This window comes from Carcharodon carcharias, assembly GCF_017639515.1.
Source record: "Carcharodon carcharias isolate sCarCar2 chromosome 29 unlocalized genomic scaffold, sCarCar2.pri SUPER_29_unloc_5, whole genome shotgun sequence".
NCBI lineage: Eukaryota > Metazoa > Chordata > Chondrichthyes > Lamniformes > Lamnidae > Carcharodon > Carcharodon carcharias.
Window position 1 is genome coordinate 827,263 of NW_024470678.1, and position 21,116 is coordinate 848,378.

The 21,116-nt window shown below is 64.1% G+C and overlaps 1 protein-coding gene across 1 annotated transcript in view; it reads left to right on the forward strand.

The window, feature by feature from the left end:
• Positions 1 to 21,116, forward strand: part of LOC121274108 (glutamate receptor ionotropic, kainate 5-like) — a gene marked incomplete at its 3' end in the record, with an annotated part of 576,200 nt that overhangs the window by 230,493 nt on the left and 324,591 nt on the right. The window lies entirely within an intron of this gene.

Below are 21,116 nucleotides of genomic sequence, written 5' to 3' on the forward strand. Positions count from 1 at the left end.
CCTGAAGGTGCTGACTCTCTCTCTCCCCTCCCCTGAAGGTGCTGACTCTCTCTCCCCCCCCCCTGAGGTGCTGACTCTCTCTCTCCCCCCTCCCCTGAAGTGCTGACTCTCTCTCCCCCTCCCCCTCCCCTGAAGGTGCTGACTCTCTCTCTCCCACCCCTCCCCTGAAGGTGCTGACTCTCTCTCCTCCCCCTCCCCTGAAGGTGCTGACTCTCTCTCCCCCCTCCCCTGAAGGTGCTGACTCTCTCTCCCCCTCCCCCTCCCCTGAAGGTGCTGACTCTCTCCTCCCCCTCCCCTGAAGTGCTGACTCTCTCTCCCCCTCCCCTGAAGGTGCTGACTCTCCTCTCCCCCTCCCCTGAAGGTGCTGACTCTCTCTCCCCCCCTCCCCTGAAGGTGCTGACTCTCTCTCTCCCTCCCCCTCCCCTGAAGGTGCTGACTCTCTCTCCCTCCCCCTCCCCTGAAGGTGCTGACTCTCTCTCCCCCCTCCCCTGAAGGTGCTGACTCTCTCTCCCCCCCTCCCCTGAAGGTGCTGACTCTCTCTCCCCCTCCCCTGAAGGTGCTGACTCTCTCTCTCCCCCTCCCCCTCCCCTGAAGGTGCTGACTCTCTCTCCCCCTCCCCTGAAGGTGCTGACTCTCTCTCTCTCCCCCTCCCCCTCCCCTGAAGGTGCTGACTCTCTCTCCCCCTCCCCTGAAGGTGCTGACTCTCTCTCCCCCTCCCCTGAAGGTGCTGACTCTCTCTCCCCCTCCCCTGAAGGTGCTGACTCTCTCTCCCCCTCCCCTGAAGGTGCTGACTCTCTCTCTCCCCTCCCCTGAAGGTGCTGACTCTCTCTCCCCCTCCCCTGAAGGTGCTGACTCTCTCTCCCCCTCCCCCTCCCCTGAAGGTGCTGACTCTCTCTCCCCCTCCCCTGAAGGTGCTGACTCTCTCTCTCCCCCTCCCCTGAAGGTGCTGACCTCTCTCTCCCCTCCCCTGAAGGTGCTGACTCTCTCTCCCCTCCCCTCCCCTGAAGGTGCTGACTCTCTCTCCCCCTCCCCTGAAGGTGCTGACTCTCTCTCCCCCTCCCCTGAAGGTGCTGACTCTCTCTCTCTCCCTCCCCTGAAGGTGCTGACTCTCTCTCCCCCTCCCCTGAAGGTGCTGACTCTCTCTCCCCCTCCCCTGAAGGTGCTGACTCTCTCTCCCCCTCCCCCCCTCCCCTGAAGGTGCTGACTCTCTCCCCCCTCCCCTGAAGGTGCTGACTCTCTCTCCCCTCCCCCTCCCCTGAAGGTGCTGACTCTCTCTCCCCCCCTCCCCTGAAGGTGCTGACTCTCTCTCCCCCCTCTCCTCCTCCCCTGAAGGTGCTGACTCTCTCTCCCCCTCCCCCTCCCCTGAAGGTGCTGACTCTCTCTCCCTCTCCCCCTCCCCTGAAGGTGCTGACTCTCTCTCTCCCCCCTCCCCTGAAGGTGCTGACTCTCTCTCTCCCCCTCCTCTGAAGGTGCTGACTCTCTCTCCCCCTCCCCTGAAGGTGCTGACTCTCTCTCCCCCTCCCCTGAAGGTGCTGACTCTCTCTCCCCCTCCCCTGAAGGTGCTGACTCTCTCTCCCCCTCCCCTGAAGGTGCTGACTCTCTCTCCCCCTCCCCCCCCCTGAAGGTGCTGACTCTCTCTCCCCCTCCCCTGAAGGCTGACTCTCTCTCCCCCTCCCCTGAAGGTGCTGACTCTCTCTCCCCCTCCCCCTCCCCTGAAGGTGCTGACTCTCTCTCCCCCTCCCCTGAAGGTGCTGACTCTCTCTCCCCCTCCCCTGAAGGTGCTGACTCTCTCTCCCCCTCCCCCTGAAGGTGCTGACTCTCTCTCCCCCTCCCCTGAAGGTGCTGACTCTCTCTCCCCTCCCCTCCCCTGAAGGTGCTGACTCTCTCTCCCCCTCCCCTGAAGGTGCTGACTCTCTCTCCCCCTCCCCTGAAGGTGCTGACTCTCTCTCCTCCCCCTCCCCTGAAGGTGCTGACTCTCTCTCCCCCTCCCCCTCCCCTGAAGGTGCTGACTCTCTCTCCCCCTCCCCTGAAGGTGCTGACTCTCTCTCCCCCCTCCCCTGAAGGTGCTGACTCTCTCTCCCCCTCCCCTGAAGGTGCTGACTCTCTCCTCCCCCTCCCCTGAAGGTGCTGACTCTCTCTCCCCTCCCCTCCCCTGAAGGTGCTGACTCTCTCTCCCCCTCCCCCTCCCCTGAAGGTGCTGACTCTCTCTCCTCTCTCCCCTCCCCCTCCCCTGAAGGTGCTGACTCTCTCTCCCCCTCCCCTGAAGGTGCTGACTCTCTCTCCCCCCTCCCCTGAAGGTGCTGACTCTCTCTCTCCCCCCTCCCCTGAAGGTGCTGACTCTCTCTCCCCCTCCCCCCAAGGTGCTGACTCTCTCTTCCCCTCCCCTGAAGGTGCTGACTCTCTCTCCCCCTCCCCTGAAGGTGCTGACTCTCTCTCCCCCTCCCCTCCCCTGAAGGTGCTGACTCTCTCTCCCCCTCCCCTGAAGGTGCTGACTCTCTCTCTCCCCCCCCTCCCCTGAAGGTGCTGACTCTCTCTCCCCCTCCCCTGAAGGTGCTGACTCTCTCTCCCCCTCCCCTGAAGGTGCTGACTCTCTCTCCCCCTCCCCTCCCCTGAAGGTGCTGACTCTCTCTCCCCCCCCCTCCCCTGAAGTGCTGACTCTCTCTCCCCTCCCCCTCCCCTGAAGTGCTGACTCTCTCTCCCCCTCCCCTGAAGGTGCTGACTCTCTCTCTCTCCCCCTCCCCTGAAGGTGCTGACTCTCTCTCCCCCTCCCCTCCCCTGAAGGTGCTGACTCTCTCTCTCCCCCCTCCCCTGAAGGTGCTGACTCTCTCTCCCCCTCCCCTGAAGGTGCTGACTCTCTCTCCCCCTCCCCTGAAGGTGCTGACTCTCTCTCTCCCCCTCCCTGAAGGTGCTGACTCTCTCTCCCCCCTCCCCCTCCCCTGAAGGTGCTGACTCTCTCTCCCCCTCCCCTGAAGGTGCTGACTCTCTCTCCTCCCCCTCCCCTGAAGGTGCTGACTCTCTCTCCTCCCCTCCCCTGAAGGTGCTGACTCTCTCTCCCTCCCCCCCCCTGAAGGTGCTGACTCTCTCTCCCCCTCCCCTGAAGGTGCTGACTCTCTCTCCTCTCCCCCTCCCCTGAAGGTGCTGACTCTCTCTCCCCCTCCCCTGAAGGTGCTGACTCTCTCTCCCTCTCCCCCTCCCCTGAAGGTGCTGACTCTCTCTCCTCCCCCTCCCCTGAAGGTGCTGACTCTCTCTCCCCCCTCCCCTGAAGGTGCTGACTCTCTCTCTCCCCCTCCCCTGAAGGTGCTGACTCTCTCTCCCCCTCCCCCTCCCCTGAAGGTGCTGACTCTCTCTCCCCTCCCCTGAAGGTGCTGACTCTCTCTCCCCCTCCCCCTCCCCTGAAGGTGCTGACTCTCTCTCCCCCTCCCCCTCCCTGAAGGTGCTGACTCTCTCTCCCCCTCCCCTGAAGGTGCTGACTCTCTCTCCCCCCCCCTGAAGGTGCTGACTCTCTCTCTCCCCCCCCCTGAAGGTGCTGACTCTCTCTCTCCCCTCCCCTGAAGGTGCTGACTCTCTCTCTCTCCTCCCCCTCCCCTGAAGGTGCTGACTCTCTCTCCCCCTCCCCTGAAGGTGCTGACTCTCTCTCCCCCTCCCCTGAAGGTGCTGACTCTCTCTCTCCCTCCCCCTCCCCTGAAGGTGCTGACTCTCTCTCCCCCCCCCTCCCCTGAAGGTGCTGACTCTCTCTCCCCCTCCCCTCCCCTGAAGGTGCTGACTCTCTCTCCCCCTCCCCTCCCCTGAAGGTGCTGACTCTCTCTCCCCCTCCCCTGAAGGTGCTGACTCTCTCTCCCCCCCCTCCCCTGAAGGTGCTGACTCTCTCTCCCCCTCCCCTGAAGGTGCTGACTCTCTCTCCCCCTCCCCCTCCCCTGAAGGTGCTGACTCTCTCTCCCCCTCCCCTGAAGGTGCTGACTCTCTCTCCCCCCCCTCCCCTGAAGGTGCTGACTCTCTCTCTTCCCCCTCCCCTGAAGGTGCTGACTCTCTCTCCCCCTCCCCTGAAGGTGCTGACTCTCTCTCCCCCCCCCTCCCCTGAAGGTGCTGACTCTCTCTCTCCCCCTCCCCTGAAGGTGCTGACTCTCTCTCCCCCTCCCCTGAAGGTGCTGACTCTCTCTCTCTCCCCCTCCCCTGAAGGTGCTGACTCTCTCTCCCCCTCCCCCTCCCCCTGAAGGTGCTGACTCTCTCTCCCCCCTCCCCTGAAGGTGCTGACTCTCTCTCCCCCCTCCCCTGAAGGTGCTGACTCTCTCTCCCCCTCCCCTGAAGGTGCTGACTCTCTCTCCCCCCTCCCCTGAAGGTGCTGACTCTCTCTCCCCCTCCCCTGAAGGTGCTGACTCTCTCTCCCCCTCCCCTGAAGGTGCTGACTCTCTCCCCCTCCCCCTCCTCCCCCTCCCCCTGAAGGTGCTGACTCTCTCTCCCCCTCCCCCTCCCCTGAAGGTGCTGACTCTCTCTCTCTCCTCCCCCCTCCCCTGAAGGTGCTGACTCTCTCTCCCCCCCCCTCCCCTGAAGGTGCTGACTCTCTCTCTCTCCCCCTCCCCTGAAGGTGCTGACTCTCTCTCCCCCTCCCCTGAAGGTGCTGACTCTCTCTCCCCCCCTCCCCTGAAGGTGCTGACTCCTCTCTCCCCCCTCCCCTGAAGGTGCTGACTCTCTCTCCCCCTCCCCTGAAGGTGCTGACTCTCTCTCCCCCTCCCCCTCCCCTGAAGGTGCTGACTCTCTCTCCCCCTCCCCTGAAGGTGCTGACTCTCTCTCTCCCCCCCCCTGAAGGTGCTGACTCTCTCTCCCCCTCCCCTGAAGGTGCTGACTCTCTCTCCCCCTCCCCTGAAGGTGCTGACTCTCTCTCCCCCCCTCCCCTGAAGGTGCTGACTCTCTCTCTCTCCCCCTCCCCTGAAGGTGCTGACTCTCTCTCTCCCCTCCCCTGAAGGTGCTGACTCTCTCTCCCCTCCCCCTCCCCTGAAGGTGCTGACTCTCTCTCTCCCCCTCCCCTGAAGGTGCTGACTCTCTCTCTCCCTCCCCCTCCCTGAAGGTGCTGACTCTCTCTCCCCCTCCCCTGAAGGTGCTGACTCTCTCTCCTCTCCTCCCCTCCCCTCCCCTGAAGGTGCTGACTCTCTCTCCCCTCCCCCTGAAGGTGCTGACTCTCTCTCTCCCCCTCCCCTGAAGGTGCTGACTCTCTCTCCCCCTCCCCTGAAGGTGCTGACTCTCTCTCCCCCTCCCCTGAAGGTGCTGACTCTCTCTCCCCCTCCCCCTCCCCTGATGGTGCTGACTCTCTCTCCCCCCCTCCCCTGAAGGTGCTGACTCACTCTATCTCTCCCTCTCCCCCCATCCTCTGAAGGAGCTGACTCTCTCTCTCTCCCCCTCCCCTCATGGTGCTGACTCTCTCTCCCCTCCCCTGAAGGCTGACTCTCTCTCTCTCCCCCTCCCCTGAAGGTGCTGACTCTCTCTCCCCCCTCCCCTGAAGGTGCTGACTCTCTCTCCCCCCTCCCCTGAAGGTGCTGACTCTCTCTCTCCCCCTCCCCTGAAGGTGCTGACTCTCTCTCCCTCCCTCCCCCTCCCCCTCCCCTGAAGGTGCTGACTCTCTCTCCCCCTCCCCTGAAGGTGCTGACTCTCTCCCCCCTCCCCCTGAAGGTGCTGACTCTCTCTCCCCCCCCCCCTGAAGGTGCTGACTCTCTCTCCCCCTCCCCTCCCCTGAAGGTGCTGACTCTCTCTCCCCCTCCCCTCCCCTGAAGGTGCTGACTCTCTCTCCCCCTCCCCCTCCCCTGAAGGTGCTGACTCTCTCTCCCCCTCCCCCTCCCCTGAAGGTGCTGACTCTCTCTCCCTCCCCCCTCCCTGAAGGTGCTGACTCTCTCTCCCTCCCCCTCCCCTGAAGGTGCTGACTCTCTCTCCCCCCTCCCCTGAAGGTGCTGACTCTCTCTCCCCCTCCCCTGAAGGTGCTGACTCTCTCTCCCCCTCCCCTGAAGGTGCTGACTCTCTCTCCCCCTCCCCCTCCCCTGAAGGTGCTGACTCTCTCTCCCCCTCCCCTGAAGGTGCTGACTCTCTCTCCCCCTCCCCTGAAGGTGCTGACTCTCTCTCCCCCTCCCCTGAAGGTGCTGACTCTCTCTCCCCCTCCCCTGAAGGTGCTGACTCTCTCTCCCTCTCCCCCTCCCCTGAAGGTGCTGACTCTCTCTCCCCCTCCCCCTCCCCTGAAGGTGCTGACTCTCTCTCCCCCTCCCCTGAAGGTGCTGACTCTCTCTCCCCCTCCCCTGAAGGTGCTGACTCTCTCTCCCTCTCCTCCCTCTCTCCCCCTCCCCTGAAGGTGCTGACTCTCTCTCCCCCTCCCCTGAAGGTGCTGACTCTCTCTCTCCCCTCCCCTGAAGGTGCTGACTCTCTCTCCCCCTCCCCTGAAGGTGCTGACTCTCTCTCCCCCTCCCCTGAAGGTGCTGACTCTCTCTCTCCCCCTCCCCTGAAGGTGCTGACTCTCTCTCCCCCCTCCCCCTCCCCTGAAGGTGCTGACTCTCTCTCCCCTCCCCCTCCCCTGAAGGTGCTGACTCTCTCTCCCCCTCCCCTGAAGGTGCTGACTCTCTCTCCCCCTCCCCTGAAGGTGCTGACTCTCTCTCCCCCTCTCCCCCCACCCTCCCCTCCCCTGAAGGTGCTGACTCTCTCTCCCTCCCCCTCACCTGAAGGTGCTGACTCTCTCTCCCCCTCCCCTGAAGGTGCTGACTCTCTCTCTCTCTCTCCCCCTCCCCTGAAGGTGCTGACTCTCTCTCCCCCTCCCCTGAAGGTGCTGACTCTCTCTCCCCCTCCCCTGAAGGTGCTGACTCTCTCTCTCTCCCCCTCCCCCTCCCCTGAAGGTGCTGACTCTCTCTCCCCCTCCCCCTCCCCTGAAGGTGCTGACTCTCTCTCCCTCCTCCCCCTCCCCTGAAGGTGCTGACTCTCTCTCCCCCTCCCCCTCCCCTGAAGGTGCTGACTCTCTCTCCCCTCCCCTGAAGGTGCTGACTCTCTCTCCCCCTCCCCTGAAGGTGCTGACTCTCTCTCCCCCTCCCCTGAAGGTGCTGACTCTCTCTCCCTCCTCCCCTCCCCTGAAGGTGCTGACTCTCTCTCCCCCTCCCCTGAAGGTGCTGACTCTCTCTCCCCCCCCCCTGAAGGTGCTGACTCTCTCTCCCCCTCCCCTGAAGGTGCTGACTCTCTCTCCCCCTCCCCTGAAGGTGCTGACTCTCTCTCTCCCCTCCCCTGAAGGTGCTGACTCTCTCTCTCTCCCTCCCCTGAAGGTGCTGACTCTCTCTCCCCCTCCCCATCCCCTTAAGGTGCTGACTCTCTCTCCCCCTCCCCTGAAGGTGCTGACTTTCTCTCCCCCTCCCCTGAAGGTGCTGACTCTCTCTCCCCCTCTCCCTCCCCTGAAGGTGCTGACTCTCTCTCCCCCTCTCCCTCAAGGTGCTGACTCTCTCTCCCCCTCCCCTGAAGGTGCTGACTCTCTCCTCTCCCCCCCCTCCCTGAAGGTGCTGACTCTCTCTCCCCCTCCCCTGAAGGTGCTGACTCTCTCTCCCTCCCCCTCCCCTGAAGGTGCTGACTCTCTCTCCCCCTCCCCCTCCCCTGAAGGTGCTGACTCTCTCTCCCCCCTCCCCCTCCCCTGAAGGTGCTGACTCTCTCTCCCCCTCCCCTGAAGGTGCTGACTCTCTCTCCCCCCCCCTGAAGGTGCTGACTCTCTCTCCCCCTCCCCTGAAGGTGCTGACTCTCTCTCCCCCTCCCCTGAAGGTGCTGACTCTCTCTCCCCCTCCCCTGAAGGTGCTGACTCTCTCTCCCCCTCCCCTGAAGGTGCTGACTCTCTCTCCCCTCCCCTGAAGGTGCTGACTCTCTCCCCCTCCCCCTCCCCTGAAGGTGCTGACTCTCTCTCTCCCCCTCCCCTGAAGGTGCTGACTCTCTCTCCCCCTCCCCCTCCCCTGAAGTGCTGACTCGCTCTCCCCCTCCCCTGAAGGTGCTGACTCTCTCTCCCCCTCCCCTGAAGGTGCTGACTCTCTCTCCCCCTCCCCTGAAGGTGCTGACTCTCTCTCCCTCCTCCCCCTCCCCTGAAGGTGCTGACTCTCTCTCCCCCTCCCCCTCCCCTGAAGGTGCTGACTCTCTCTCTCTCCCCCTCCCCTGAAGGTGCTGACTCTCTCTCCCCCCCCCCCCCCTGAAGGTGCTGACTCTCTCTCCCCCTCTCCCCCTCCCCTGAAGGTGCTGACTCTCTCTCCCCCTCCCCTGAAGGTGCTGACTCTCTCTCTCCCCCTCCCCTGAAGGTGCTGACTCTCTCTCCCCCTCCCCCTCCCCTGAAGGTGCTGACTCTCTCTCCCCCTCCCCTGAAGGTGCTGACTCTCTCTCCCCCTCCCCTGAAGGTGCTGACTCTCTCTCCCCCTCCCCCTCCCCTGAAGGTGCTGACTCTCTCTCCCCCTCCCCTGAAGGTGCTGACTCTCTCTCCCCCTCCCCTGAAGGTGCTGACTCTCTCTCCCCCTCCCCCCTCTGTCTCTCTCTCCCCATCCCCTGAAGGTGCTGACTCTCTCTCTCTCTCACTCTCCCCATCCCATGAAGGTGCTGACTCTCTCTCTCTCACTCTCTCCCGCTCCCCTGAAGGTGCTGACTCTCTCTCCCCCTCCCCTGAATGTGGGGACTCTCTCGCCCCCTCCCCTGAAGGTGCTGACTCTCTCTCCCCCTCCCCTGAAGGTGCTGACTCTCTCTCCCCCCCCCTGAAGGTGCTGACTCTCTCTCCCCCTCCCTCCCCTGAAGGTGCTGACTCTCTCTCCCCCTCCCTCCCCTGAAGGTGCTGACTCTCTCTCCCCCTCCCCTGAAGGTGCTGACTCTCTCTCCCCCTCCCCTCCCTGAAGGTGCTGACTCTCTCTCCCCCTCCCCTGAAGGTGCTGACTCTCTCTCCCCTCCCCCTCCCCTGAAGGTGCTGACTCTCTCTCCCCCCTCCCCTGAAGGTGCTGACTCTCTCTCCCCCTCCCCTGAAGGTGCTGACTCTCTCTCCCCCCCCCCTGAAGGTGCTGACTCTCTCTCCCCCTCCCCTGAAGGTGCTGACTCTCTCTCCCCCTCCCCTGAAGGTGCTGACTCTCTCTCCCCCTCCCCTGAAGGTGCTGACTCTCTCTCCCCCTCCCCTGAAGGTGCTGACTCTCTCTCCCCCTCCCCTCCCCTGAAGGTGCTGACTCTCTCTCCCCCTCCCCTGAAGGTGCTGACTCTCTCTCTCCCCTCCCCTGAAGGTGCTGACTCTCTCTCCCCCTCCCCTGAAGGTGCTGACTCTCTCTCCCCCCTCCCCTGAAGGTGCTGACTCTCTCTCCCCCCTCCCCTGAAGGTGCTGACTCTCTCTCCCCCTCCCCTGAAGGTGCTGACTCTCTCTCCCCCCTCCCCTGAAGGTGCTGACTCTCTCTCCCCCCCCCTCCCCTGAAGGTGCTGACTCTCTCTCCCCCTCCCCTGAAGGTGCTGACTCTCTCTCCCCCTCCCCTGAAGGTGCTGACTCTCTCTCCCCCCTCCCCCTCCCCTGAAGGTGCTGACTCTCTCTCCCCCTCCCCCCTGAAGGTGCTGACTCTCTCTCCCCCCTCCCCTGAAGGTGCTGACTCTCTCTCCCCCTCCCCTGAAGGTGCTGACTCTCTCTCCCCCCTCCCCTGAAGGTGCTGACTCTCTCTCCCCTCCCCTCCCCTGAAGGTGCTGACTCTCTCTCCCCCTCCCCTGAAGGTGCTGACTCTCTCTCCCCCCCCCTGAAGGTGCTGACTCTCTCTCCCCCTCCCCTGAAGGTGCTGACTCTCTCTCCCCCTCCCCTGAAGGTGCTGACTCTCTCTCCCCCTCCCCTGAAGGTGCTGACTCTCTCTCCCCCTCCCCCCCTGAAGGTGCTGACTCTCTCTCTCCCTCCCCCTCCCCTGAAGGTGCTGACTCTCTCTCCCCCTCCCCTGAAGGTGCTGACTCTCTCTCTCTCTCTCCCCCTCCCCTGAAGGTGCTGACTGTCTCTCCCCCTCCCTGAAGGTGCTGACTGTCTCTCCCCCTCCCCTGAAGGTGCTGACTGTCTCTCCCCTCCCCTGAAGGTGCTGACTGTCTCTCCCCCTCCCCTGAAGGTGCTGACTCTCTCTCTCTCTCTCTCCCTCCCCTGAAGGTGCTGACTCTCTCTCCCCCTCCCCTGAAGGTGCTGACTCTCTCTCCCCCTCCCCCTCCCCTGAAGGTGCTGACTCTCTCTCCCCCTCCCCCTCCCTGAAGGTGCTGACTCTCTCTCCCCCTCCCCCTCCCCTGAAGGTGCTGACTCTCTCTCCCCCTCCCCTGAAGGTGCTGACTCTCTCTCCCCCTCCCCTGAAGGTGCTGACTCTCTCTCTCCCCTCCCCTGAAGGTGCTGACTCTCTCTCCCCCTCCCCCTCCCCTGAAGGTGCTGACTCTCTCTCTCTCTCCCCCCCCTCCCCTGAAGGTGCTTACTCGCTCTCCCCCTCCCCTGAAGGTGCTGACTCGCTCTGCCCCTCCCCTGAAGGTGCTGACTCGCTCTCCCCCCCTCCCCCTCCCCTGAAGGTGCTGTCTCTCTCTCCCCCTCCCCCTCCCCTGAAGGTGCTGACTCTCTCTCTCCCTCCCCCTCCCCTGAAGGTGCTGACTCTCTCTCCCCCTCCCCTGAAGGTGCTGACTCTCTCTCCCCCTCCCCTGAAGGTGCTGACTCTCTCTCCCCCTCCCCTGAAGGTGCTGACTCTCTCTCCCCCCCCCCTCCCCTGAAGGTGCTGACTCTCTCTCCCCCTCCCCTCCCCTGAAGGTGCTGACTCTCTCTCCCCCTCCCCCTCCCCTGAAGGTGCTGACTCTCTCTCCCCCTCCCCTGAAGGTGCTGACTCTCTCTCCCCCTCCCCTGAAGGTGCTGACTCTCTCTCCCCCCCCCTCCCCTGAAGGTGCTGACTCTCTCTCCCCCTCCCCCTCCCCTGAAGGTGCTGACTCTCTCTCCCCCTCCCCCTCCCCTGAAGGTGCTGACTCTCTCTCCCCCTCCCCTGAAGGTGCTGACTCTCTCTCCCCCTCCCCTGAAGGTGCTGACTCTCTCTCCCCCTCCCCTGAAGGTGCTGACTCTCTCTCCCCCTCCCCTGAAGGTGCTGACTCTCTCTCCCCTCCCCCTCCCCTGAAGGTGCTGACTCTCTCTCCCCCCCCCTGAAGGTGCTGACTCTCTCTCCCCTCCCCTGAAGGTGCTGACTCTCTCTCCCCCTCCCCTGAAGGTGCTGACTCTCTCTCCCCCCTCCCCTGAAGGTGCTGACTCTCTCTCCCCCTCCCCTGAAGGTGCTGACTCTCTCTCCCCCTCCCCTGAAGGTGCTGACTCTCTCTCCCCCTCCCCCTCCCCTGAAGGTGCTGACTCTCTCTCCCCCTCCCCTGAAGGTGCTGACTCTCTCTCCCCCTCCCCTGAAGGTGCTGACTCTCTCTCCCCCTCCCCCTCCCCTGAAGGTGCTGACTCTCTCTCCCCCTCCCCTGAAGGTGCTGACTCTCTCTCCCCCTCCCCTGAAGGTGCTGACTCTCTCTCCCCCTCCCCTCCCCTGAAGGTGCTGACTCTCTCTCCCCCTCCCCTGAAGGTGCTGACTCTCTCTCCCCCTCCCCTGAAGGTGCTGACTCTCTCTCCCCCTCCCCTGAAGGTGCTGACTCTCTCTCCCCCCTCCCCTGAAGGTGCTGACTCTCTCTCCCCCTCCCCTGAAGGTGCTGACTCTCTCTCCCCCTCCCCTGAAGGTGCTGACTCTCTCTCCCCCTCCCCTGAAGGTGCTGACTCTCTCTCCCCCCCCCCCTGAAGGTGCTGACTCTCTCTCCCCCCCCCCTGAAGGTGCTGACTCTCTCTCCCCCTCCCCTGAAGGTGCTGACTCTCTCTCCCCCTCCCCTGAAGGTGCTGACTCTCTCTCTCCCCCTCCCCTGAAGGTGCTGACTCTCTCTCCCCTCCCCTCCCCTGAAGGTGCTGACTCTCTCTCCCCCTCCCCTGAAGGTGCTGACTCTCTCTCCCCCTCCCCCTCCCCTGAAGGTGCTGACTCTCTCTCCCCCTCCCCTGAAGGTGCTGACTCTCTCTCCCCCTCCCCTGAAGGTGCTGACTCTCTCTCCCCCTCCCCTGAAGGTGCTGACTCTCTCTCCCCCTCCCCCTCCCCTGAAGGTGCTGACTCTCTCTCCCCCTCCCCTGAAGGTGCTGACTCTCTCTCCCCCTCCCCTGAAGGTGCTGACTCTCTCTCCCCCTCCCCCTCCCCTGAAGGTGCTGACTCTCTCTCCCCCTCCCCTGAAGGTGCTGACTCTCTCTCCCCCTCCCCCTCCCCTGAAGGTGCTGACTCTCTCTCTCCCCTCCCCCTCCCCTGAAGGTGCTGACTCTCTCTCCCCCTCCCCTGAAGGTGCTGACTCTCTCTCCCCCTCCCCTGAAGGTGCTGACTCTCTCTCCCCCTCCCCTGAAGGTGCTGACTCTCTCTCTCCCCTCCCCTGAAGGTGCTGACTCTCTCTCCCCCCTCCCCTGAAGGTGCTGACTCTCTCTCCCCCTCCCCTGAAGGTGCTGACTCTCTCTCCCCCTCCCCTGAAGGTGCTGACTCTCTCTCCTCCCCTCCCCTGAAGGTGCTGACTCTCTCTCCCCCTCCCCCTCCCCTGAAGGTGCTGACTCTCTCTCCCCCTCCCCTGAAGGTGCTGACTCTCTCTCCCCCCCCCCCTCCCCTGAAGGTGCTGACTCTCTCTCCCCCTCCCCTGAAGGTGCTGACTCTCTCTCCCCCTCCCCCTCCCCTGAAGGTGCTGACTCTCTCTCCCCCTCCCCCTCCCCTGAAGGTGCTGACTCTCTCTCCCCCTCCCCTGAAGGTGCTGACTCTCTCTCCCCCTCCCCTGAAGGTGCTGACTCTCTCTCCCTCTCCCCCTCCCCTGAAGGTGCTGACTCTCTCTCCCCCTCCCCTGAAGGTGCTGACTCTCTCTCTCCCTCCCCCTCCCCTGAAGGTGCTGACTCTCTCTCCCCCTCCCCTGAAGGTGCTGACTCTCTCTCCCCCTCCCCTGAAGGTGCTGACTCTCTCTCCCCCTCCCCTGAAGGTGCTGACTCTCTCTCCCCTCCCCTGAAGGTGCTGACTCTCTCTCCCCCTCCCCTGAAGGTGCTGACTCTCTCTCCCCCTCCCCTGAAGGTGCTGACTCTCTCTCCCCCTCCCCTGAAGGTGCTGACTCTCTCTCCCCCTCCCCCTCCCCTGAAGGTGCTGACTCTCTCTCCCCCTCCCCTGAAGGTGCTGACTCTCTCTCCCCCTCCCCTGAAGGTGCTGACTCTCTCTCCCCCTCCCCTGAAGGTGCTGACTCTCTCTCCCCCTCCCCCTCCCCTGAAGGTGCTGACTCTCTCTCCCCTCCCCCCCCTGAAGGTGCTGACTCTCTCTCCCCCTCCCCTGAAGGTGCTGACTCTCTCTCCCCCTCCCCTGAAGGTGCTGACTCTCTCTCCCCCCTCCCCTGAAGGTGCTGACTCTCTCTCCCCCTCCCCTGAAGGTGCTGACTCTCTCTCCCCCTCCCCCTCCCCTGAAGGTGCTGACTCTCTCTCCCCCCCCCTGAAGGTGCTGACTCTCTCTCCCCCCCCCCTCCCCTGAAGTTGCTGACTCTCTCTCCCCCTCCCCTGAAGGTGCTGACTCTCTCTCCCTCCCCCTCCCCTGAAGGTGCTGACTCTCTCTCCCCCTCCCCTGAAGGTGCTGACTCTCTCTCTCCCTCCCCTGAAGGTGCTGACTCTCTCTCTCCCTCCCCCCCTGAAGGTGCAGACTCTCTCTCCCCCCCCCCTGAAGGTGCTGACTCTCTCTCTCTCTCCCCCTCCCCTGAAGGTGCTGACTCTCTCTCCCCCTCCCCTGAAGGTGCTGACTCTCTCTCCCCCTCCCCTGAAGGTGCTGACTCTCTCTCCCCCTCCCCCTCCCCTGAAGGTGCTGACTCTCTCTCCCCCTCCCCTGAAGGTGCTGACTCTCTCTCCCCCTCCCCCTCCCCTGAAGGTGCTGACTCTCTCTCCCCCTCCCCTGAAGGTGCTGACTCTCTCTCCCCCCTCCCCTGAAGGTGCTGACTCTCTCTCCCCCCCTCCCCTGAAGGTGCTGACTCTCTCTCCCCCTCCCCCCCCCTGAAGGTGCTGACTCTCTCTCTCCCCCTCCCCTGAAGGTGCTGACTCTCTCTCCCCCCTCCCCTGAAGGTGCTGACTCTCTCTCCCCCTCCCCTGAAGGTGCTGACTCTCTCTCCCCCTCCCCTGAAGGTGCTGACTCTCTCTCCCCCTCCCCTGAAGGTGCTGACTCTCTCTCCCCCTCCCCTGAAGGTGCTGACTCTCTCTCTCCCCTCCCCCTCCCCTGAAGGTGCTGACTCTCTCTCCCCCTCCCCCTCCCCTGAAGGTGCTGACTCTCTCTCCCCCCTCCCCTGAAGGTGCTGACTCTCTCTCCCCCTCCCCCTCCCCTGAAGGTGCTGACTCTCTCTCCCCCTCCCCTGAAGGTGCTGACTCTCTCTCCCCCTCCCCTGAAGGTGCTGACTCTCTCTCCCCCTCCCCTGAAGGTGCTGACTCTCTCTCCCCCTCCCCTGAAGGTGCTGACTCTCTCTCCCCCTCCCCCTCCCCTGAAGGTGCTGACTCTCTCTCCCCCTCCCCTGAAGGTGCTGACTCTCTCTCCCCCTCCCCTGAAGGTGCTGACTCTCTCTCCCCCTCCCCCTCCCCTGAAGGTGCTGACTCTCTCTCCCCCTCCCCTGAAGGTGCTGACTCTCTCTCCCCCCTCCCCTGAAGGTGCTGACTCTCTCTCCCCCCCCCTCCCCTGAAGGTGCTGACTCTCTCTCCCCCTCCCCTGAAGGTGCTGACTCTCTCTCCCCCTCCCCTGAAGGTGCTGACTCTCTCTCCCCCTCCCCTGAAGGTGCTGACTCTCTCTCTCCCCCCTCCCCTCAAGGTGCTGACTCCCTCTCCCCCTCCCCTGAAGGTGCTGACTCTCTCCTCCCCCTCCCCTGAGAGGTGCTGACTCTCTCTCCCCCTCCCCCTTCCCTCTGAAGGTGCTGACTCTCTCTACCCCTCCCCTGAAGGTGCTGACTCTCTCTTCCCCCTCTCCTGAAGGTGCTGACTCTCTCTCCCCCTCCCCCTCTCCCTGAAGGTGCTGACTCTCTCTCTCCCCCTCCCCTGAAGGTGCTGACTCTCTCTCCCCCTCCCCTGAAGGTGCTGACTCTCTCTCCCCCTCCCCCTCCCTGAAGGTGCTGACTCTCTCTCCCCCTCCCCCTCCCCTGAAGGTGCTGACTCTCTCTCCCCCTCCCCTGAAGGTGCTGACTCTCTCTCCCCCTCCCCTGAAGGTGCTGACTCTCTCTCCCACTCCCCTGAAGGTGCTGACTCTCTCTCTCCCTCCCCTGAAGGTGCTGACTCACTCTCCCCCTCACCTGAAGGTGCTGACTCTCTCTCCCCCTCCCCTGAAGGTGCTGACTCTCTCTCCCCCTCCCCTGAAGGTGCTGACTCTCTCTCCCTCCCCCTCCCCTGAAGGTGCTGACTCCCCCTCCCCCTCCCCTGAAGGTGCTGACTCTCTCTCCCCTCCCCCTCCCCTGAAGGTGCTGACTCTCTCTCCCCCTCCCCTGAAGGTGCTGACTCTCTCTCCCCCTCCCCTGAAGGTGCTGACTCTCTAACCCCCTCCCCTGAAAGGTGCTGACTCTCTCTCCCCTCCCCTCCCCCTGAAGGTGCTGACTCTCTCTCCTCCCTCCCCCTCCCCTGAAGGTGCTGACTCTCTCATCCCCCTCCCCTGAAGGTGCTGACTCCTCTCCCCTCCCCTCCCTGAAGGTGCTGACTCGCTCTCCCCCCTCCCTGAAGGTGCTGACTCTCTCTCCCCCTCCCCCTGGAAGGTGCTGACTCTCTCTCCCCCTCCCCTGAAGGTGCTGACTCTCTCTCCCTCCCCCTCCCCTGAAGGTGCTGACTCTCTCCCCCTCCCTGAAGGTGCTGACTCTCCTCTCCCCCTCCCCCTCCCCCTGAGGTGCTGACTCTCTCTCCCCCTCCCCTGAAGGTGCTGACTCTCTCTCCCCCTCCCCCTCCCCTGAAGGTGCTGACTCTCTCTCCCCCTCCCCCTCCCTGAAGGTGCTGACTCTCTCTCCCCCCTCCCCTGAAGGTGCTGACTCTCTCTCCCCCTCCCCCTGAAGGTGCTGACTCTCTCTCTCACCCCCTCCCCCTCCCCTGAAGGTGCTGACTCTCTCTCCCCCTCCCCTGAAGGTGCTGACTTCTCTCTTCCCCCTCCCCTGAAGGGTGCTGACTCTCTCTCCCCCTCCCTGAAGGTGCTGACTCTCTCTCTCCCCCTCCCCTGAAGGTGCTGACTCTCTCTCCCCCTCTCCCTGAAGGTGCTGACTCTCTCTCCCCCTCCCCCTCCCTGAAGGTGCTGACTCTCTCTCACCTCCCTCCTCCCCTGAAGGTCCTGACTCTCTCTCCCCCTCCCCTGAAGGTGCTGACTCTCTCTCTCTCCCCCTCCCCTGAAGGTGCTGACTCTCTCTCCCTCCTCCCTCCTCCCCTGAAGGTGCTGACTCTCTCTCTCCTCCTCCCCTGAAGGTGCTGACTCTCTCTCCCCCTCCCCTGAAGGTGCTGACTCTCTCTCCCTCTCCCCCTCCCTGAAGGGTGCTGACTTCTCTCTCCCCCTCCCCTGAAGGTGCTGACTCTCCTCTGCTCTCCCCCTCCCCTGAAGGTGCTGACTCTCTCTCCCTCCTCCCCCTCCCTGAAGGTGCTGACCTCTCTCCCTCTCCCCCTCCCCTGAAGGTGCTGACTCTCTCTCCCCCCTCCCTGAAGGTGCTGACTCTCTCTCTCCCTCCCCTCCCCTGAAGGTGCTGACTCTCTCTCACCCCTCCCCTGAAGGTGCTGACCTCTCTCCTCTCCCCCTCCCCTGAAGGTGCTGACTCTCTCTCCCCCTCCCCTGAAGGTGCTGACTCTCTCTCCCCCTCCCCTGAAGGTGCTGACTCTCTCTCCCCCCTCCCCTGAAGGTGCTGACTCTCTCTCCCCCCTCCCCTGAAGGTGCTGACTCTCTCTCCCCCTCCCCCTGAAGGTGCTGACTCTCTCTCCCCCTCCCCTGAAGGTGCTGACTCTCTCTCCCCCTCCCCTGAAGGTGCTGACTCTCTCTCTCCCCCTCCCCTGAAGGTGCTGACTCTCTCTCCCCCTCCCCTGAAGGTGCTGACTCTCTCTCCCCCTCCCCTGAAGGTGCTGACTCTCTCTCCCCCTCCCCTGAAGGTGCTGACTTCTCTCCCCTCCCCCTCCCCTGAAGGTGCTGACTCTCTCTCCCCCTCCCCCTCCCCTGAAGGTGCTGACTCTCTCTCCCCTCCCCTCCCCTGAAGGTGCTGACTCTCTCTCCCACTCCCCTGAAGGTGCTGACTCTCTCTCCCCCTCCCCTGAAGGTGCTGACTCCATCTCTCTCTCCCTCCCCCTCCCCTGAAGGTGCTGACTCTCTCTCCCCTCCCCTGAAGGTGCTGACTCTCTCTCCCCCTCCCCTGAAGGTGCTGACTCTCTCTCCCCCCCTCCCCTGAAGGTGCTGACTCTCTCTCCCCCTCCCCCTCCCCTGAAGGTGCTGACTCTCTCTCCCCCTCCCCTGAAGGTGCTGACTCTCTCTCCCCCTCCCCTGAAGGTGCTGACTCTCTCTCCCTCCTCCCCTGAAGGTGCTGACTCTCTCTCCCCCTCCCCTGAAGGTGCTGACTCTCTCTCCCCTCCCCTGAAGGTGCTGACTCTCTCTCCCCTCCCTGAAGGTGCTGACTCTCTCTCCCCTCCCCTCCCTGAAGGTGCTGACTCCTCCTCCCCCTCCCCTGAAGGTGCTGACTCTCTCTCCCCCTCCCCTGAAGGTGCTGACTCTCTCTCCCCCTCCCCTGAAGGTGCTGACTCTCTCTCCCCCTCCCCTGAAGGTGCTGACTCTCTCTCCCCCTCCCCTGAAGGTGCTGACTCTCTCTCCCCCTCCCTGAAGGTGCTGACTCTCTCTCCCCCTCCCCCTCCCCTGAAGGTGCTGACTCTCTCTCCCCCTCCCCTGAAGGTGCTGACTCTCTCTCCCCCTCCCCTGAAGGTGCTGACTCTCTCTCCCCCTCCCCTGAAGGTGCCTGACTCTCTCTCCCTCCCCCTCCCCTGAAGGTGCTGACTCTCTCTCCCCCTCCCCTGAAGGTGTTGACTCTCTCTCCCCCTCCCCTGAAGGTGCTGACTCTCTCTCCCTCCCCCTCCCCTGAAGGTGCTGACTCTCTCTCCCCCTCCCCTGAAGGTGCTGACTCTCTCTCCCCCTCCCCTGAAGGTGCTGACTCTCTCTCCCCCTCCCCTGAAGGTGCTGACTCTCTCTCCCCCCCTCCCCTGAAGGTGCTGACTCTCTCTCCCCCTCCCCCTCCCCTGAAGGTGCTGACTCTCTCTCCCCCCCCTCCCTGAAGGTGCTGACTCTCTCTCCCCCTCCCCCTGAAGGTGCTGACTCTCTCTCCCCCTCCCCCTCCCTGAAGGTGCTGACTCTCTCTCCCCCTCCCCTGAAGGTGCTGACTCTCTCTCCCCCTCCCCTGAAGGTGCTGACTCTCTCTCCCCCCCTCCCCTGAAGGTGCTGACTCTCTCTCCCCCTCCCCTGAAGGTGCTGACTCTCTCTCCCCCCTCCCCTGAAGGTGCTGACTCTCTCTCCCCCTCCCCCTCCCCTGAAGGTGCTGACTCTCTCTCCCCTCCCCCTCCCCTGAAGGTGCTGACTCTCTCTCCCCCTCCCCTGAAGGAGCTGACTCTCTCTCCACCTCCCCTGAAGGTGCTGACTCTCTCCCCCTCCCCTGAAGGTGCTGACTCTCTCTCCGCCTCCCCCTCCCCTGAAGGTGCTGACTCTCTCTCCACCTCCCCTGAAGGTGCTGACTCTCTCTCCCCCTCCCCCTCCCCTGAAGGTGCTGACTCTCTCTCCCCCTCCCCTGAAGGTGCTGACTCTCTCTCCACCTCCCCTGAAGGTGCTGACTCTCTCTCCCCCTCCCCTCCCCTGAAGGTGCTGACTCTCTCTCCCCCTCCCCTGAAGGTGCTGACTCTCTCTCCCCCTCCCCTGAAGGTGCTGACTCTCTCTCCCCCTCCCCCTCCCCTGAAGGTGCTGACTCTCTCTCCCCTCCCCCTCCCCTGAAGGTGCTGACTCTCTCTCCCCCTCCCCCTCCCCTGAAGGTGCTGACTCTCTCTCCCCCCTCCCCTGAAGGTGCTGACTCTCTCTCCCCCTCCCCCTGAAGGTGCTGACTCTCTCTCCCCCTCCCCTGAAGGTGCTGACTCTCTCTCCCCCTCCCCTGAAGGTGCTGACTCTCTCTCCCCCTCCCGTGAAGGTGCTGACTCTCTCTCCCCCTCCCCTGAAGGTGCTGACTCTCTCTCCCCCTCCCCTGAAGGTGCTGACTCTCTCTCCCCCTCCCCTGAAGGTGCTGACTCTCTCTCCCCCTCCCCTGAAGGTGCTGACTCTCTCTCCCCTCCCCTGAAGGTGCTGACTCTCTCTCCCCCTCCCCTGAAGGTGCTGACTCTCTCTCCCCCTCCCCCTCCCCTGAAGGTGCTGACTCTCTCTCCCTCCCCCTCCCCTGAAGGTGCTGACTCTCTCTCCCCCTCCCCTGAAGGTGCTGACTCTCTCTCCCCCTCCCCTCCCCTGAAGGTGCTGACTCTCTCTCTCCCTCCCCTCCCCTGAAGGTGCTGACTCTCTCTCCCCCTCCCCCTCCCCTGAAGGTGCTGACTCTCTCTCCCCCCTCCCCTGAAGGTGCTGACTCTCTCTCCCCCTCCCCTGAAGGTGCTGACTCTCTCTCCCCCTCCCCTGAAGGTGCTGACTCTCTCTCCCCCTCCCCCTCCCCTGAAGGTGCTGACTCTCTCTCCCCCTCCCCTGAAGGTGCTGACTCTCTCTCCCCCTCCCCTGAAGGTGCTGACTCTCTCTCCCCCTCCCCTGAAGGTGCTGACTCTCTCTCCCCCTCCCCTGAAGGTGCTGACTCTCTCTCCCCCTCCCCTGAAGGTGCTGACTCTCTCTCCCCCTCCCCTGAAGGTGCTGACTCTCTCTCCCCCTCCCCTGAAGGTGCTGACTCTCTCTCCCCCTCCCCTGAAGGTGCTGACTCTCTCTCCCCCTCCCCCTCCCCTGAAGGTGCTGACTCTCTCTCCCCCTCCCCCTACCCTGAAGGTGCTGACTCTCTCTCTCCCTCCCCTGAAGGTGCTGACTCTCTCTCCCCCTCCCCTGAAGGTGCTGACTCTCTCTCCCCCTCCCCTGAAGGTGCTGACTCTCTCTCCCCCTCCCCCTCCCCTGAAGGTGCTGACTCTCTCTCTCCCTCCCCTGAAGGTGCTGACTCTCTCTCCCCCTCCCCCTCCCCTGAAGGTGCTGACTCTCTCTCCCCCTCCCCTGAAGGTGCTGACTCTCTCTCCCCCTCCCCTGAAGGTGCTGACTCTCTCTCCCTCCCCCTCCCCTGAAGGTGCTGACTCTCTCTCCCCCTCCCCTGAAGGTGCTGACTCTCTCTCCCCCCCCTCCCCTGAAGGTGCTGACTCTCTCTCCCCCTCCCCCTCCCCTGAAGGTGCTGACTCTCTCTCCCCCTCCCCTGAAGGTGCTGACTCTCTCTCCCCCTCCCCTGAAGGTGCTGACTCTCTCTCCCCCTCCCCTGAAGGTGCTGACTCTCTCTCCCCCTCCCCTGAAGGTGCTGACTCTCTCTCCCCTCCCCTCCCCTGAAGGTGCTGACTCTCTCTCCCCCTCCCCTGAAGGTGCTGACTCTCTCTCCCCCTCCCCTGAAGGTGCTGACTCTCTCTCCCCCTCCCCTGAAGGTGCTGACTCTCTCTCCCCCTCCCCTGAAGGTGCTGACTCTCTCTCCCCCTCCCCTGAAGGTGCTGACTCTCTCTCTCCCTCCCCTAAAGGTGCTGACTCTCTCTCTCTCTCTCCCCCTGCCCTGAAGGTGCTGACTCTCTCTCCCCCTCCCCTGAAGGTGCTGACTCTCTCCCTCCACCTCCGCTGAAGGTGCTGAGGCTCTCTCTCTCTCTCCCCCTCCCCTGAAGGTGCTGACTCTCTCTCTCTCTCTCTCCCCTTCCACTGAAGGTGGTGACTCTCTCTCCCCCTCCCCTCCCCTGAAGGTGCTGACTCTCTCTCCCCCTCCCCTGAAGGTGCTGACTCTCTCTCCCCCTCCCCTGAAGGTGCTGACTCTCTCTCCCCCTCCCCTGAAGGTGCTGACTCTCTCTCCCCCTCCCCTGAAGGTGCTGACTCTCTCTCCCCCCCCCTCCCCTGAAGGTGCTGACT